The sequence below is a fragment of the Formica exsecta genome, unplaced genomic scaffold (assembly GCF_003651465.1).
Source record: "Formica exsecta isolate Colony F162 unplaced genomic scaffold, ASM365146v1 scaffold182, whole genome shotgun sequence".
Lineage (NCBI taxonomy): Eukaryota > Metazoa > Arthropoda > Insecta > Hymenoptera > Formicidae > Formica > Formica exsecta.
Genome location: NW_021849132.1, coordinates 25,996 through 41,811, shown reverse-complemented (window position 1 = coordinate 41,811; position 15,816 = coordinate 25,996). Strand labels below are relative to the sequence as shown.

At 37.0% G+C, this 15,816-nt stretch overlaps 1 long non-coding RNA gene across 1 annotated transcript in view; it reads left to right on the top strand.

Annotated features, from left to right (window-relative positions):
* Positions 1-372: 372 nt before the first annotated feature.
* LOC115233702 overlaps positions 373-15,816 on the top strand; it is a 16,918-nt gene continuing 1,474 nt past the window's right edge. Inside the window, exon 1 of the long non-coding RNA XR_003883825.1 lies at positions 373-1,544. This is a non-coding gene — a long non-coding RNA (uncharacterized LOC115233702). The remainder of the gene's footprint in view (positions 1,545-15,816) is intronic.

Here is a 15,816-nt window from a genome sequence, read left to right as displayed (position 1 = left end):
ATCAATCTTTGCGATTGACAAAATAAGCATACCAAAATGACAAGTATCAAGCAAGTTCCTCGCGATATATTTATTTAAAATAGGAATTGATGTGCGACAGGGAATGAGAATTATAAATTATTATTTTATTGTAATACACACATATACACAGATAATAATACATTTTTTAAATATACTTCTATTCAAGTACATTTGTCTTACGCTTTGAGTTTCTTGCCGATTTACATATAAAAACACACAGTAATATATGAATCGCAAGATCGATTAAAATAACGAAAAGTCATGATATATTAATTGTTTATTAATAATTAATTTGAATTTCAAAGAAATAAACACAGAAAATTTTATATATTTTATATTTATAGTATAAAATATTTCAATATTTATTTTCAAATATTTTGTGATAGTTATAACTATGGCACACTGTATTGTGTTGATATTCGGCGGTGTATATGTAATAGAGAAGGGAGAGCGTTGTTGTTTACATTCCATAGCAAGGCTACGCTCTGGAATGTAAACAACAACGCTCATTCACGCGGCGATGCTCGAGCGAGCAGGCAGTATCATGAATTGATTCGTGTTGTCGGAATAATTTTTCGAGAAACGCGATTATTTTCCTTATTATAATTTTTATGTTTATCGACTCGTGCGATTGATCAACTATTGCGATGAACGACACGTAAGAACATCGCGGCGATAGCAATTTGATTCAAGTAACGAAACAGCAAAATACTACGTCGACTGTTTATTAATAATACGTATATTTCACGGGATGCATGTGTTGCAAATATACTATGTTTGCGATATTGATTTTCGATAATATATTTTCTAGCAATTTATTGTGTTCTAACCAGGCAACTAACTTGCGTAATATCGCGCGATATCAATGTATAAAATTGATGTCATTTTCATGTTTTCCGGACATTAGTAAAACGTCGCGAGTATAATTATATATATAAATTAGAGTTTGCTATCGCAATACGTTTATAATCTATACAGTATAATTGTTATTAATTCCGTATATATATTTTAAGATTTATCAACCGCGTAGCACGCATATTTGTATATCGTTATCAGAGCTCGTATCTCGTAAGTTGTACTCGATCGAAATTTATCGTGCGAAACGTCGGCAGACCTAATTATATTTCCTATATTGTAGTCCGCGAATATCAATCTTTAACTTTAATTTGTTTATTTATCCATTAATATTGTAATGCGGAATAATAAAACTTTAAGCGTGTAAACGCACGCTATTCATTAACAACAGAAATAGTATTATCGGGACGAATGAATAATTTTGCTGCATAATTTTCGAATGCCAAAAGCGGATTGCATTTGTTTTCCCATCGCGATATGATAAAATACGCGACATGGTATGCGATTAACGTTAAGAATGCCGTGCGATCGTTGTATTTTGTTGATTAGTGCGCGCGCGTAATTAACAGTGTTTTCGCGAGTGAGTTCTACGAAGAAGCAATGAAGGATGAATAAGAAAGGAAGAAAAGGTCTGGAGATGCGTCGGACAACTGCGGAAGAGCCGTAGGGTGAGTAATTTGTAGTTTATTTAATTTAATATTTACTTATAAATTAATTGCTAGTTTATCGCCGACATATAATATTTTTATTTAGATGTGAAATATTTTAATAATGTGTTCAAAATTTGATATAATAATAATATTGTAATATTATTATTAATAATATAATAATAATAATTAATTCGATTATTTATATATAAAAAAGATTACATTTTTGAAAAATATTATGAAAGTTTACATAAATAATTTTTTTCTTATGTGTAAATTGTGCAATCTTTTTTAAATTAAATTTTGGTTTAAATAACAAATGTAAAAAATTCAATTGCATGCAATAATTATTTTTTAAAATATTGATTATTTTATATATTGTATGTTATGTTTGGATATATTTATGTTTTTACGGATCACAAAGTTAATCAGCATTTGTTGCTGTTGCGTATGATATCGGTGAGTTTAAATTCTGTTTCATTTATTTTAAAAAATCTGGAGATGGATTTTATGAGAATTGTATCATATTGGCTCGCGGGCTTAATACGCTGGCTTCGCGATTCTAATCGCGGACAGTGAGTTATTGACGTATGATCATAACTTATTATGAGCAAGGCACGAATGAAAGACCGGATTGCCAAAAGGCTCGTTATTACTATTTTCTAAGACCAAAGCTGTTTGCCAGATGCGTGTGACTCGATTGGAATGCGGACAAATTAATGGCGACAAATTCCTCGTTTACAATATTCATACACTTGCCCTAATTTCGAACAAACTAGATAATCGTCAGCTTGAGAAATTCTCGGAATGCTCGTCGCATTGCTCTATCTCGCTATTTGTCAAATTAACCCGATTTTTTTCAAGCGTCACTCGGCATCGTTCACTCTCTCTCGCGTGCGTCGCGTAAGTTAAGGAAATTAAAACCGTCGCGCGACTAAACGTGTCATGTTTGAATAACGAAAAATAGGTCATAGTGATTCTATATGTAGATATTACAAGAGTTTTCGAATCTCTCGGGGCTTGGTGTAATGTTATGTTTTAGTTATTACTCTCAATGAGCGACATTCAGTCGCCTTCGGACAGGTTCCGTACAAGTCATAAAGAGTTCGCTGGCCTCTCGGCTTGAGTGTCGCTCAAGCGGTGCATCAGGATGAATCACCCAGGGTCGGACGAAGATACTTCGAAGCCTTTGACAGGACACTCATTTCTCACGTTTATGCTGAGATCGATGAAGCGCATTAAAGTATTGTAAGAAACAACGAAAAATTTTGATTTCTTCCTCAAAAATAGTGAATTAATATCACCAATGATTTTTTTTTTATAATTGCGTATGAAAGAATCATTGTAAATATAAAAATTTAATATGTGTCAATCAGTTTAGTATACGCAAAACTACTTACATTATGAAAATCGTGCTAGTATAAACGCGACTGGCGAGACAGAATAAAAGCAACCCATACGCTATGTTGCATACTATAATAATATCATAATGCTACATAGTAAAATAATCAGGAGAATAATAATGATACTGCACGTGTACATTAATCCGACCCTGGAATCACCTGGGCGAAGGCTGTTTTATTATGCAAATACGCGGTGGTTTCGCGCGAGCCACGCTACGAGGATACTAAATGCACTCGATGGATGCACACGCGTAGACGAAGCAGATGCGTACATATCGGCAACGAGTCGATCGAGAGATTCGAAGAGCTGTATCTTGCGCTGTAATGCAATTTCCCATAAACTGCAAATTATTCCAATGCGTATAAAATAATTATGTTTTAAAAAATTAATTGCAGAAGAATTTCTACTCAAGTTATTAATTTACGTTAAATAATTAACTTTAATGCCATTTATTGAGCAATTTCAGGAATATATTTTCTTAGTAATTAATAGAAACTTTGCTAAAAATCAATTCTAAATAAAATATTTGATATTGTTTTGTAGTTTTATTATATATACGTGATTTAGAATTTTTAGATCTTTTTTTCCAAATTTGAAATATTCTTAAGTTGTTATCAAAAAGTAATTACAATAAATTAAAAGAGAATATTTCTTAAATTTAATCGCATAATCATACTATGAACAAGAGTAAAATACTAATTCTTCACTCATATTTGTTTCCTGAACAACTAAATTATTTATCGAGATTGTGCATATTAATAGATTTGAGCGTGTTAAAGTACAGAAGCAAGTACCGCTAATCTGTAGCGTTTATATTTAATTACCATTATTGTCGCGCGTCGCGAGGACACGTCCCGCAGGTGCGTGGAGTGCAACTCAACGCTGCGTATGTATTCAAATATCGACACGTTGTCGGCGGGTAACCGCAGCCAATCGAAACGTGGCGGTTTATGGACGCGCCGCATCACGCGAATAATATTGAATGCATTTTGCGAATGCCTAATGCCGTCGCATAAGCCATCATCGCGCGCGCGTTCAGGAAGACGTTGTCGCGATCCGACGTTTTCACGATCGTCTGATCGATGTATATACTTTAATATTCGTTGAGAGGGCTGACGTTTTCGCGCAGCAAAGTCCTACGAAGCGGGAATGGCCACAAATGCGCGTTAAATATGTAAATAATATTGTAAATAGTTCTTATTACGTTCTCGGCTCGCGTAATGATACATATCCTGTGCCTGTGCTTTTTCCCTTTTCGATTGCCTCGATCAAGAATTTAAATTTCTATCGGCGTAGTTAAAAAATTATCCACCTATCTAAATATCAACGACTTTTATCGATGCTGTTTATCGAGACGAAAGAAATTTACGATATAAAGGAGTTTAATTCTCACATCCGAAGCAAATAAATCTTTTACGAGGACATAATGAAGATTTAGCACTGAGATATTATTTCAAAAATGTCAACCAAATGACAACGTCGAAAATTCGACTTATCGAAAACGGGTTTAAACGCTAATGCAACGGTATCGCGAATCGTGCAACAAGTGCACAGTGGCTCTCTGTTTGAGAAATGTTATATACATATATCACCGCAGAAGGATGTCGCCTTTGGCGCACTCGAATATTGACACATCGTCGATGGGCGCATCGCGAGAAGCATTTCCGTGGCATCGTCGAGTCTCCGGATAACAATGGTATGCGTGGGCGCCAATGACGGAGTAGTTGTTCTTCGAAGGTGTTTAGAAATCGAAGAGGAGATAGGGGGAGAAAGTAACACCGGACGGGCCATTGTCTCACCCGATGTATTGGTGACGAAGCAACTGCGGCAATTCTCGATCTATTGCATAACCAGGAAAAGCGCAGAGAGCGCGCGCATGAAAAAGTACTCGGTTGAGACACACTGTAGTTCCTTAATGCGAGAGAAGCCACTTTCCGAATCATCGGCAGTCGTAATGATAAAATCGTGTTTTTTTTTTTTTTTTTTTTTTTTTTTTAACGAGAACTCTCGAGAAGGTCCCGCTGATTTCTACGCTCGCGTTCCGCGAAAGCGACCGAGTAGTTCTGATAAAATTCGTCACAAATTTGCAGGCTAATGTTTGTCTGCAATAATTTTGCCGATTACATCAAGCAAAGTTTCGGGCGGGCATTATACTTACAAGATTAAATTTTGAATGATTACGATTTAATTCCATTTTTTACATATTTTTTTAAATATAATTTCTTTATTTCGATCTTTTTTTAATTTGAAATATTTTTCGTGTAACACATTGCAAAAAAAATCGAAAGAAATTAATCTCATTGGAAGAATATAAAATCTGCCTCCGAAATATATGCTAAGAATAATTCTGCAGAAATCAAGTTTTAATCCAGGCAAATCGAGATTGAAGAGAGAATGCGTAGACAAGATATATTATATCTATAAATTATATATCTTTAGTATAATTAATAATTATTAAAAACACTCTCTTATGTAAGAAAGGACAAAGTTATAAATGGAGCTGAAAAGAGATAAATTGAAGATAGATAACAAAGAGTTTCATCGAAACTTCGTTCTGTTGCAATCAGTCTCGTAAATTTGTTGACCCACCTCGTAGAATAGATATATCTAGAGATAGAAATGGTCGATACGCAATGGTTCAGCGAGATGCTTTATCGGAATGACGCGGGCCCCAAGAAACTGTCTATCGAGAGAGTGCATCGAGGAGAGAATTAAACGGCGGCACAAACCGCGACGATAGTCTATCAATATAGATCAGTATATAGAGCCGTGATTGCATATTATATCCGCTGCTATCGCCTCTTAACGATCGCGAAATCATTCCGGAGCTCATTGACGAGCACCATTGTCGAGTCCGCTCAACGATTCCGCTCTCGTTTCGCCGCGAGGTTTTCCTTGGCGCTGCTTGAAAGCAGACTGGTTTTTGCGATGAGCGAGAGCGCGCGAGCGGATCTCGTTAAATTCCATCTCGTTCTATCGGCGATCGGCAAGCGAGATCCTCGCGGGATCCAGCTTCGACGCCGACATGCGTGCGCTTGTATATACCCGCCTCGCCGTTTGTATACCCTTCCCGTGTATACCTTCGCAGGTGTGGCTTGCGACAGGATGTGTCAACGCTTGTGGAAGCCGGTCACGTAGGTGCGCGCGCCGCGATTGTGGCCGGTGCATTAACCCTGCGAGGATGTAATGAACAAGACGACCTGTCGAAACCTCTTTCTTTCCTACGGCGATACCTCGCCTTTCGGGTCACGCGAAAGGAATCACGTACGATAAATCTCTCGAGCGGTACCGGAATGTCCTTCGGCCAGCGGAAAACGCACACACGCGTCACGATGAGTCTTTAAGATCTCGCGCGCCTGAAATTTGCTCCATTCCATATATCCGGTCTGATATATTGATGTTACAATAATCAATTGTGAATAAGAGATAGAGAGAGTCCAATCATATATAATATATAATTTAATTATAATAAAGAGAAAAAGAGAGAATATTTAACTATAATGTGTTTGAGAAAGAAAGAAATAAGATTTTTTTTTATCAAGTTTTTTAATGAGAGTATAGTAAATTTTTATAATTTTTGCACGCCCCTAATGTTTTACGCATTGAATTCACAACTTCTCACGTTTTTCTTTTTGTCGGAGCAAAGAATACATTTACGAATTAACGACGAGGCCGTTTTGACGCCAGTAGCTTACGAATGAAACTCATCCGTTTATGAACGCGGACAAGGCAAATCTGAGAGCGAGCACCATTCGATCAGGGTTTCGTTTAAATGCCTTCGAGCGGGCAGTTGCGAGATCTATGGCGATTTTAAGCGGCTTGAAGGTGCGAAGGTGCGAAGATGCAAATTGCCAACTCGCGTAGAGAGAAAGAGAGAGAGAGAGAGAGAAAGAGAAAGAGAAACGGCGGCGGCGGTCGAGGCAATGATTGAGGGCTTTATTATGCGATTCATTTGTCGTTCGCGAAAATCGAATTCTTGGCCGAAGTTTGTCCACGGCGCTAAATCAGCGGGAAGCTATTAAGGCGGGAACGATTAATTAATCTAGCCTCCCGAATACGAATTTTAATGAGCGAAATATGCGCGTGCATGAGCTCAAGGCCGACGATTAATTTCGGATTTAAATACGGCGTGCTCGGGGCGTTAAAACGAGACGAGAAATTATGAAATGCATTTGAGGGGAAGTGTGGAGGAGGGAAACGTAGACTCTACCCGAAGGGGTTACAGACGAGACGAGATTCGAGCTCTGAGACCAATTTCGTCGCGAACACTTTGTGCGATTCGTCACGGCGCTACGACGGAACGTTAACCTTCCCACGACTAGAGCGCGAGCTTTCCTTAATGGCTACCCTTTCTAAGAAGCCGATCTAATTTGGTCTTCTATGCTGCGATAATAGAACTGCCGCCGCGCGTATGCACAGCATATATTTCATTTGCATTTGCACCATAATTCATATATAACATATTTATAACTCATATATTCTGGCGTAAATTTGAGAATTTATTCAATTAATAAAACAATTTTGAAATTAAAATTATTAATTTAATTGAGATTTTTTAAAATTAATTTTTTCATTTTTTTTTATTCATTTAATTTTTCATTATATTCTCACTGTACTTATTTGTCATTATATTCTGTTTGTACTAATTTAATTCGTTAATAAAGAACGTTTTCGATTGATTTGCAATAATATTATAATTTTAATTATGAAATATAATTGCAAATCTATAAAAGTGTGTTCTATTGCGATTCTATACAAGAAAAATGGGCGCGCCCGATTTCTAAACAGATATCGATCGATGCTTTCATCATGACATCGAGCATTGCCTTTCATTGCATTCAGATACTCAATCTCTATTATCAAATAATTAATTGTATAACGTTTTCGGTTTTTGTTTTCAAATCAAATTAAATATAATGGAATAACATTTTAAAAATTTAATTTAATTAGTTTCCCTATCTGCTCCTAACTTTGCACCAACTTGAAATTATTCAGAGCGATACATTGCAGGGATTATTATATAGACTATTTATCCGGGCCTTAACACGGATGAGTGTAAAGAACTCAAAGATTTCAGAATGTTGGCTGTGTATAAAACGTTAAGTTTCTCGCGAAAGTGCGAGGGATTGTATTTGGACGTTTCGGCACTCCTATTTTTTTACATACGATCAGACAAATACACATGCGTGCTCTCTGGAGACCCAGATTCATAATTCACGAAACGGGACATGTTGTATTTGTTTGTGTGACAGACTTAGCGCTGGACGCTGACAATGAGTTTCACTCGTTCGAGGGACGATATGAACGGAAGATGAGAAATGGCTCCAACCGTAAACTCGAGACTAGAAATCTAACAGAAAAACTTATATATCCATACTAAGCCATTTATATTACGAAATGTAGCAATAATGCTTCTAATAGCACAAAATGCAATTTTACTTGACTTTTTTAATAAATATAATTTTTACTCTGCGCTGACAAAAGTAGAATTAAAGAAACGTCAGTATGTATATTTAGTAATTTTATGAAAAATGAGAATTTTTTAAAATGTGGGTTTTAATTTTTTCTGATAAAAACAACATATTTTTGTAATATTCAAGTTTAGCATTAAGTCAGTATGTATATTTAGTAATTTTATGAAAAATGAGAATTTTTTAAAATGTGGGTTTTAATTTTTTCTGATAAAAACATAACATACTTTTGTAATATTCAAGTTTAGCATTGGAAAAGTATTTTTATCACAAAGACTTTTTTACCTCCTCGCGAGCAGAAAAGGACAATCTAACATTTATTATTGTAATCGCGAAGACTATTCGTGCAAATTGTCGTAAAACGGTCCTTGATGGAATATAAGCTAAGTGAAATCTTAGGACCGGATAACCACGTATACGAGTTCGCGCATCGATAAAGTTAACGACGGATGATGGGGACGTTTCTCCGTTATCTAAATGATTCTAAATCTCGCGTTGTGAGTACGAGTTTCTATATGACGCGCTAGAAAGTGATATTCGATATTTTCTACGGAGGATAGTCGACCGATACACACTCTTACATATACAGCTTGATATACTTTGTCACTGGACATTTATTCGATGTAATGTCGATCGATGAGGAAACGACCGGCGCATTTGTTTTCGCAACGCATTGAGACCACCTTTCTCGCGCTGTCTGAAAGATTGAAGCTAACTCCCAAGCGTCGTTCGTGTCGCTATAAGGTATCATAAAGAGCACGATTTCAGTGCGATCGATTGCATTAACTCACCGAGGGTGACAAAACGTTTCGCGTTCACTCGAGCGGGAACATTTCGACGAACGATAGCGCAACATAATTATTTCATCCACAAGTTGCGATCAAGCGTGATTCATGGCATGTTATAGAAACCGCGCGTTAAAGCGTAAAGTAATTTCACGATCGAGTAACTGACATATTGAAAATTGACTTGAAGTGCTTTCCTTCTCCCATACAAATTCCGAGAAATTTATAAATCCTAATATAATCTTGCAGTAATCCTTGAAATTTAGATAAAATTTCAGCGCAATTTAATTAAAACCGAAAAAAAATGAAAAGATAATTTTTTAAATATTATATGTTTTTCAATGTGAGTTATGTTATAATATTTTATTACAATTAATTCCAAAAATCGGTTTTTATATGATAATACATGAAAGCTATAATTATTTTACAATTTAGCAGCGCAGTCCTTTTTTAACACGTGTTGCATCGGTTTAGAATAAGATACTTGAGATCCTCGTTTTTTCACAATCACGCGAGAGATAGTAAGGGATATATTTGTCGGCCGATAAATTGGTCGGCATGCGAAGGATACCAAAACCGGCACTGGTTGCCGGGAATACTGACGTCCATTCAACAATGGGCCACTTCGTCGAGAAAAATTGCCACACACGAAGCCGTGCATTTCTCGATGGCGAGGAGAGAAGAAGAAGGAAGGGACGAGGTTGCCGGAACATTAACAAACAATGCTCTTGCTGGTTTGCGTATATATGAGGAGTGACATTCGTTCTGGACGAATCGAGGATGAGAAGACATGAGGATTAAAGAAAGAGGGATGAGAGCATTAAAAAACGGAAGCGACGTAAACGCATTCTCTTGGAGAGAGATTTGCGGTTTGTATTGATCCTTCCGTAAAATTTACTATTTTGTGTGATTTGCGTTGTTTCGTAATTATAGAATTAACATTGCATGTGTTATATAATTGTATAATATAATATATCTATAATTTATATGTATAATATCCTTCTAAAAAAAAACAATCGTGATACCTTACGATCATAAACGAGCGCAAAATATTTACACTTGTCTATCAGTGATCATAATCAACTGGCAATAGAAAGAGTTTCTCCTCTTCTTCAATCTCTAGCTAGAAATCGAGACATAATGAATGCAGCTACAGGAATAATGAAAAGTTTAATAGTGCTCAAAAGAATAAATATCAGCTACGCAATGTGGCCAATATTGGTCAGAATGCGTATCGAGTGTCTGCAAAGTAAATATTTTCAAATGTAAAGATATTTTCTCACATAGAGAATCATGTAACAAATATAAGATTCTAACAATAACCATTTATTAAGAATAAATTATTCCAATCGTATAAAACTTAATTCTTTCGACTTCCTGTAGTCTTTGATTCTGATTAAAATAATATGATTTAAAAAAATAAGTATTGCAATAACAAAATAAGAATATCTGCGGAGATATTCGCTGAAGATAAAAAGAAATCCACTGTCGGGCGTATATTACGTCTAAGCATATGGAAGGAGCATTTAATCATCCCACGATACGCAATTATTCTAATGAAGGGACCAGATGCGTCTCACAAAGAAGAATTTTCGTCGACTGACAAAGAGCCAGAGATGGTGTCGGACCTCCCGTTTCTTTTAATACGACACGTTTTATTTCGGGCATTCTTCTCATACTTGTCATGAAAATAATAAAATGGATCTCATTGTATTTTTGAGATAGTCCTTAAGATCTTAAATATTTTTTCGCACACATATTTGTCTTAATTAATTGTAACATTTTTATATACATAACACAGAAATTATTATCTCAATTAAATTATCGCTTTAAAATTATTTAGCTCTTATTTCAAGCATTGGAAACATTATATTGTTTTATATTCGTCTTTGAAAAAGAACGTTGTAATGACTACAATTACTTGGTCGACGCAGAACCATTCCTCTCATTAATTTCCGTAATACAAAGGCACATGTATTTTCTCTTTGCTTCTCTTTCCTATGCACCTTCTACATGGCTGTTTACATAGTATTTGTCGCATTGTTGGCCACCGTCATCGTTTCCGCGATAATTGCGACAACGAGGAGACCACTTGACTCGTGCCACCGGGCCCTTAAAGCGCGGCCTCACTCTGCCCTTCCGCTTCAGCTTGGTAGTTCTGCGTGCATGGCAATTATGGGAAACAAGAGGATAATGAGAGCACATAGAACAAAAAACTTTAAGCGAAGGATGGAAAAAGGAAAGAAGACACATATACAAGAAACAAAGTTCAAAAGCTATTTTAGTTATCAGAGAAACTCTAGATATTTTATACGAATATGCGACTTTCGTTCGAGTAAGGAAACTTCTTCACACACAGCTGTTTCGGTATTTGCAATCCGTCAAAAAAAAAAATCGCGAAAGTTGAAATTAAAGAAGTCTACCAAACCTGATTTTATTTTTCGACATTTATTCACTTGTCATTTTTGTTCTTTCGCAATTGATATGGAACAAAAAAGTAAACGATGAAAAGGAGTAAGCGCTCCCTCAGATATCGCCAAGATGAAGAAGAAGGGAGTGACGGAGTGGGCGGACAAGAGAAAACAAAGAGAAAAGGAATGAGATGGAAAGAGAAATGCGTGGCAAGTAGCGAAGAGGAGAAAGATGCGGCAAGTATATACCGGTCACATCAAACGGCACCGCTGCATGGTAGAAGACACTTTATTTTGGACGCGGATGGTAAAGTAAACGAGTTTTCGTCCGTCGCGTCAACATAATCGCGTTTCCTTCAGCCGTTACGGACGATCGTGCGAAATAACAAAAGTTCATTTTAAATAATTAGATACCTATCGATTTAGTATTGTATTTTGTTTTGAAGTCCAACGGTCCAACGATTCGTGAAAATTATAAATTTATTTTAATAGAAAAATTTGCCTCATTTACACAGATATTAATTATCAAATACTTGTAAGAACAAGCAATAGTCTATAAAGCTATTGACAAGAAAAATACAGTTTCCAACAATTTGTCATATATTTAATAAAGTGTTAAAAATTTAAAATATTGAAATATTAAAACAGAAGTATAATAGAAAGAAAGTATCTAAAAATTTTAGATACTTGAGACACAACTTAAGACACTTTCCATCTCACGTATCATTCTGTAACTTCAACAAGTATATTTTATTTTTCTCAAAAGAATGAGGGACAAAAAGGAAATAGTTGATTTGATTTGATATGACTGGTCGATTTGCATCTATCTTGGAGTCCGCATTTTCTCGCATTTATAGAACATCGTGATTAAGAAATTCCTAGACAATCGAATCGAGGATCCCTCCGTAAGTATTCACGACACGCGTTTACAACACACGACGTAATCTCACGTCGTGGCTTATCAGTTTCCCGTGTCACTGCTCGTTCGCGCCAGTGTCCTCTCTGTCGCTTTGTGTGGCTCTTGACGCCGCAACGAGAGACCGCAAAACGGGGTGTCAGTGTCCCATTGCGTGAGATAATGCATTGGGGCTTGCGCCATTGCACTCTTACGCACAATGGCCTCGCCAGTCTTTCGTGCCTTTGTAGAGGGGTCCCCACTATACGCGCGGCTTCCTTCGTTCCCTCCTTCCCCGATGCAAATGCTGCATAACAATGTCATACGGCGTGACCGGTCGCTGAATCATGGGGGACGTGTTTCCATGATCGAGCTGGTCGTCGACTCCGCCGACGCGTAACAGCATTGACACCGACACAATCACAGATTCGCGCTGTTGACGCTCGTTAATCGGGATGGCGCAACGCATCATTATACGCATCCTGCTTGGACATTAACGTAACCGAACGCTTATAGAAAGCACCGTATTGCAAGTACTGCTCTTTTTTTTTACGACCTGGCTATTACCGGTGACGCTTCGCCTTGTTTTGCGCCGAGAAGATGGCGTATTACGTACCGCGCCGCATCTCATTTTTCATCTTATTTCTCTCGTGTCATGTGTGCGTGCGGATATTTAGCAATTTTTTAGAGAGATTTAGTAAATCTCTCTAAAGTTCTCTTTAAGATATAAGTAAGAGTTTAATATTTATCCGACACTCATAATCTATTCAAGCTCAAATCAATTAAATATTGTGATATCCAAGGAACGGATATATAGATTAAAAATAAAGTTTGCAATGTATTCTATTGCATTACACAATACTTTTTACTTATTTTTCTCGACATAAAACGAAAGAAAAATATTTTTTGATAGGTTAAATGCAATTTTCTCTTTCGCAATAATATAATATAAAATACAAGATGCGCACAACACGTGTCAGAATTTTCAGAAATACATTTTGTCACAAGCTAAATGTTTTTTGTTTAATCGAATACGCTTTAACGCTCACTCCTTGCTCTTTGAGAAAATAATAATATATCCCATGTACTTTTTCTCGCCCGGGGAAAGAGGCGCGATAATAATTTATAATAAACGCGCGATTAGGTAGCTAACGTATTATTATTCAGATGCGTACCACGTTGCGCTCTGTCCCGCGTGATTAGCCCGGCGAGGATGATTAAACGCGGAGAAACTTCCTGCGTCGAGGAGAAAAAAACGCATCTCATAAATATTACGTCATGGGCGCGGATTAAATTCCAGTCGGGGAGCTCGCGCGCGATGTAAACGCGTTATATAAACTTTACATATCCCGCGACCGGATCGTCGACGTCAGTCAATCCATGGCACGCACCTCGTTGCGAGCAGTTAATTATGGCGTATTTCCGTATGACGCGTAGGATTAAATGAGCTGTCTAACGGTGCCTTCTCGTCGATTCGACGATCTCGCGTGATCCAGCGCGACACGGATTTCGTAAGCAGTGAGCAGCGGGGATTGATGTTTCAGCGCGCTTGCCGGATCGAGAAAAGCAACGCGAGGGTCGTGTTAATCCAACGTTGGACGTCTATGCATCATAGGCTCACGCGTGTGTGAAATATTTAAACTTTCACTCGTAGAGTGCGTAATTTAGATACCTACAGACAGTCGGTATAAATATACATATGTAGACACACACCAGAGTACTTTCAATCACGGTTCTATTCAAAGATTGTTGTATGCACACACATATAAAGTTTAGATAAAATATTAAATAATCGTTACTGCTCAAATTCTACATTAATCTATCGGTAAATCTTGATTAAGAAGTTTTGAGCAAAAAAAAATGAAACATGGAAAGTAAATTGTAATAAAAGTTGATCATCAATATTCGCAAATGAAAAGGCACGATTATCATGAGCTAAATATCGGGCCAATTATTTACAGATTAATTTTTTTCTATTTATTGCAATATTACATTATTAAATTAATATACGCGATTTAATAAGAAGTAACAATTTCTTCCTGGAGAGACAACTAAACTTTCGCATGCATACAATATACTCTGTCTATTTTTCCCTTCAATTAAATCGTGTCTTCGAGACACGAAACTCTAACCGTTTTTTAATAAAGATCTATGTCATTGTCCAAAGCGTCGGATCGTTGAAGCCATCCGGCATCATCGCGGTATCCGCTAATCGTCCCGTCATTGTCCGCGCGACAGGCGTGAATAAGTCGAGGGAGCGGCGAGCATTTTCAAAATATTTCTTTGTGTTTGTGTCCAGACACACACATACACACACACACACACACACACACACAAAAAGGAAAAGAGAGTGAGAGCCGGCGCGCGTCAGTGCGACGGCCGTGTACTTAAAGAGTGTCACAATGGGAATCGCGCGGAGTCGGTTTACGAAGTGTAACTTAAGCGAGAGGCCATGGAAAAGACAGTTGTCGGCCATTCGAGGCACTCTCCCACCCGAGCAGCTCGTCTGCATCATAAAGAACCAGTGTTATATAAACTTGGAGCTCTCGTCGAGGAGATTCATCGACGCGAGTCCGCCTTCGCTTCTCGTTTCAGAGTAGTTAATTACGGCATACATTATGCTTGATCTATTAGATCACTGGATTCTTAGTCGTGTATATGGTATTAAGTCGCTAAAAGCAAATTGTTGTACGAACCATTTCATTACGAAGATCGGATAATATCTCTATGATGTGTGTCATTATTCAATTTAATGCGATTATTAGATTATGTAGACATAAAGGAGCTCATTTGACGACTTTAAAATTTCAAATGAAAATTTTCTAAAGCTCCAAGGAATTAATAATATTCTTAAAAAAAATGTTGGCATCTTTTTTAGAATTTTGATAGCATCTCAAGAGTTTTCTATAGAGAAATATTACGATTCAAATCGATTTTAATTAAAACAAAATTATTATGAATTTTTGTATAACATTAATGTAAAATTGTATCTTTATCACTCGCTGAATTATTATTTTTTACATTTTATCATTAGGATTCTTTTCGAAACGTATTTTAAATCTCGATAATATTTTGGAAAAGAGCCAGAACTCTATCAATTATGCCGAAATTTTGAGAATGGGGTGCTAATTTCACAGAGATTTACAGATGCAGTCTCGAAAGATTCCGGCACCTTTTTTTTCTCGTCGATATTGCGTGAGCATAAAGTAATTACGGGCGGCATGCTGATCGGCAAGAAAATCGCCGTGCACGCGCGCGGTCGTTAACTGCAGGTGCACCTCGTAAGCCCGATCGCCCGGGCGCCCGGTTCACTTTCGACGATCGGCA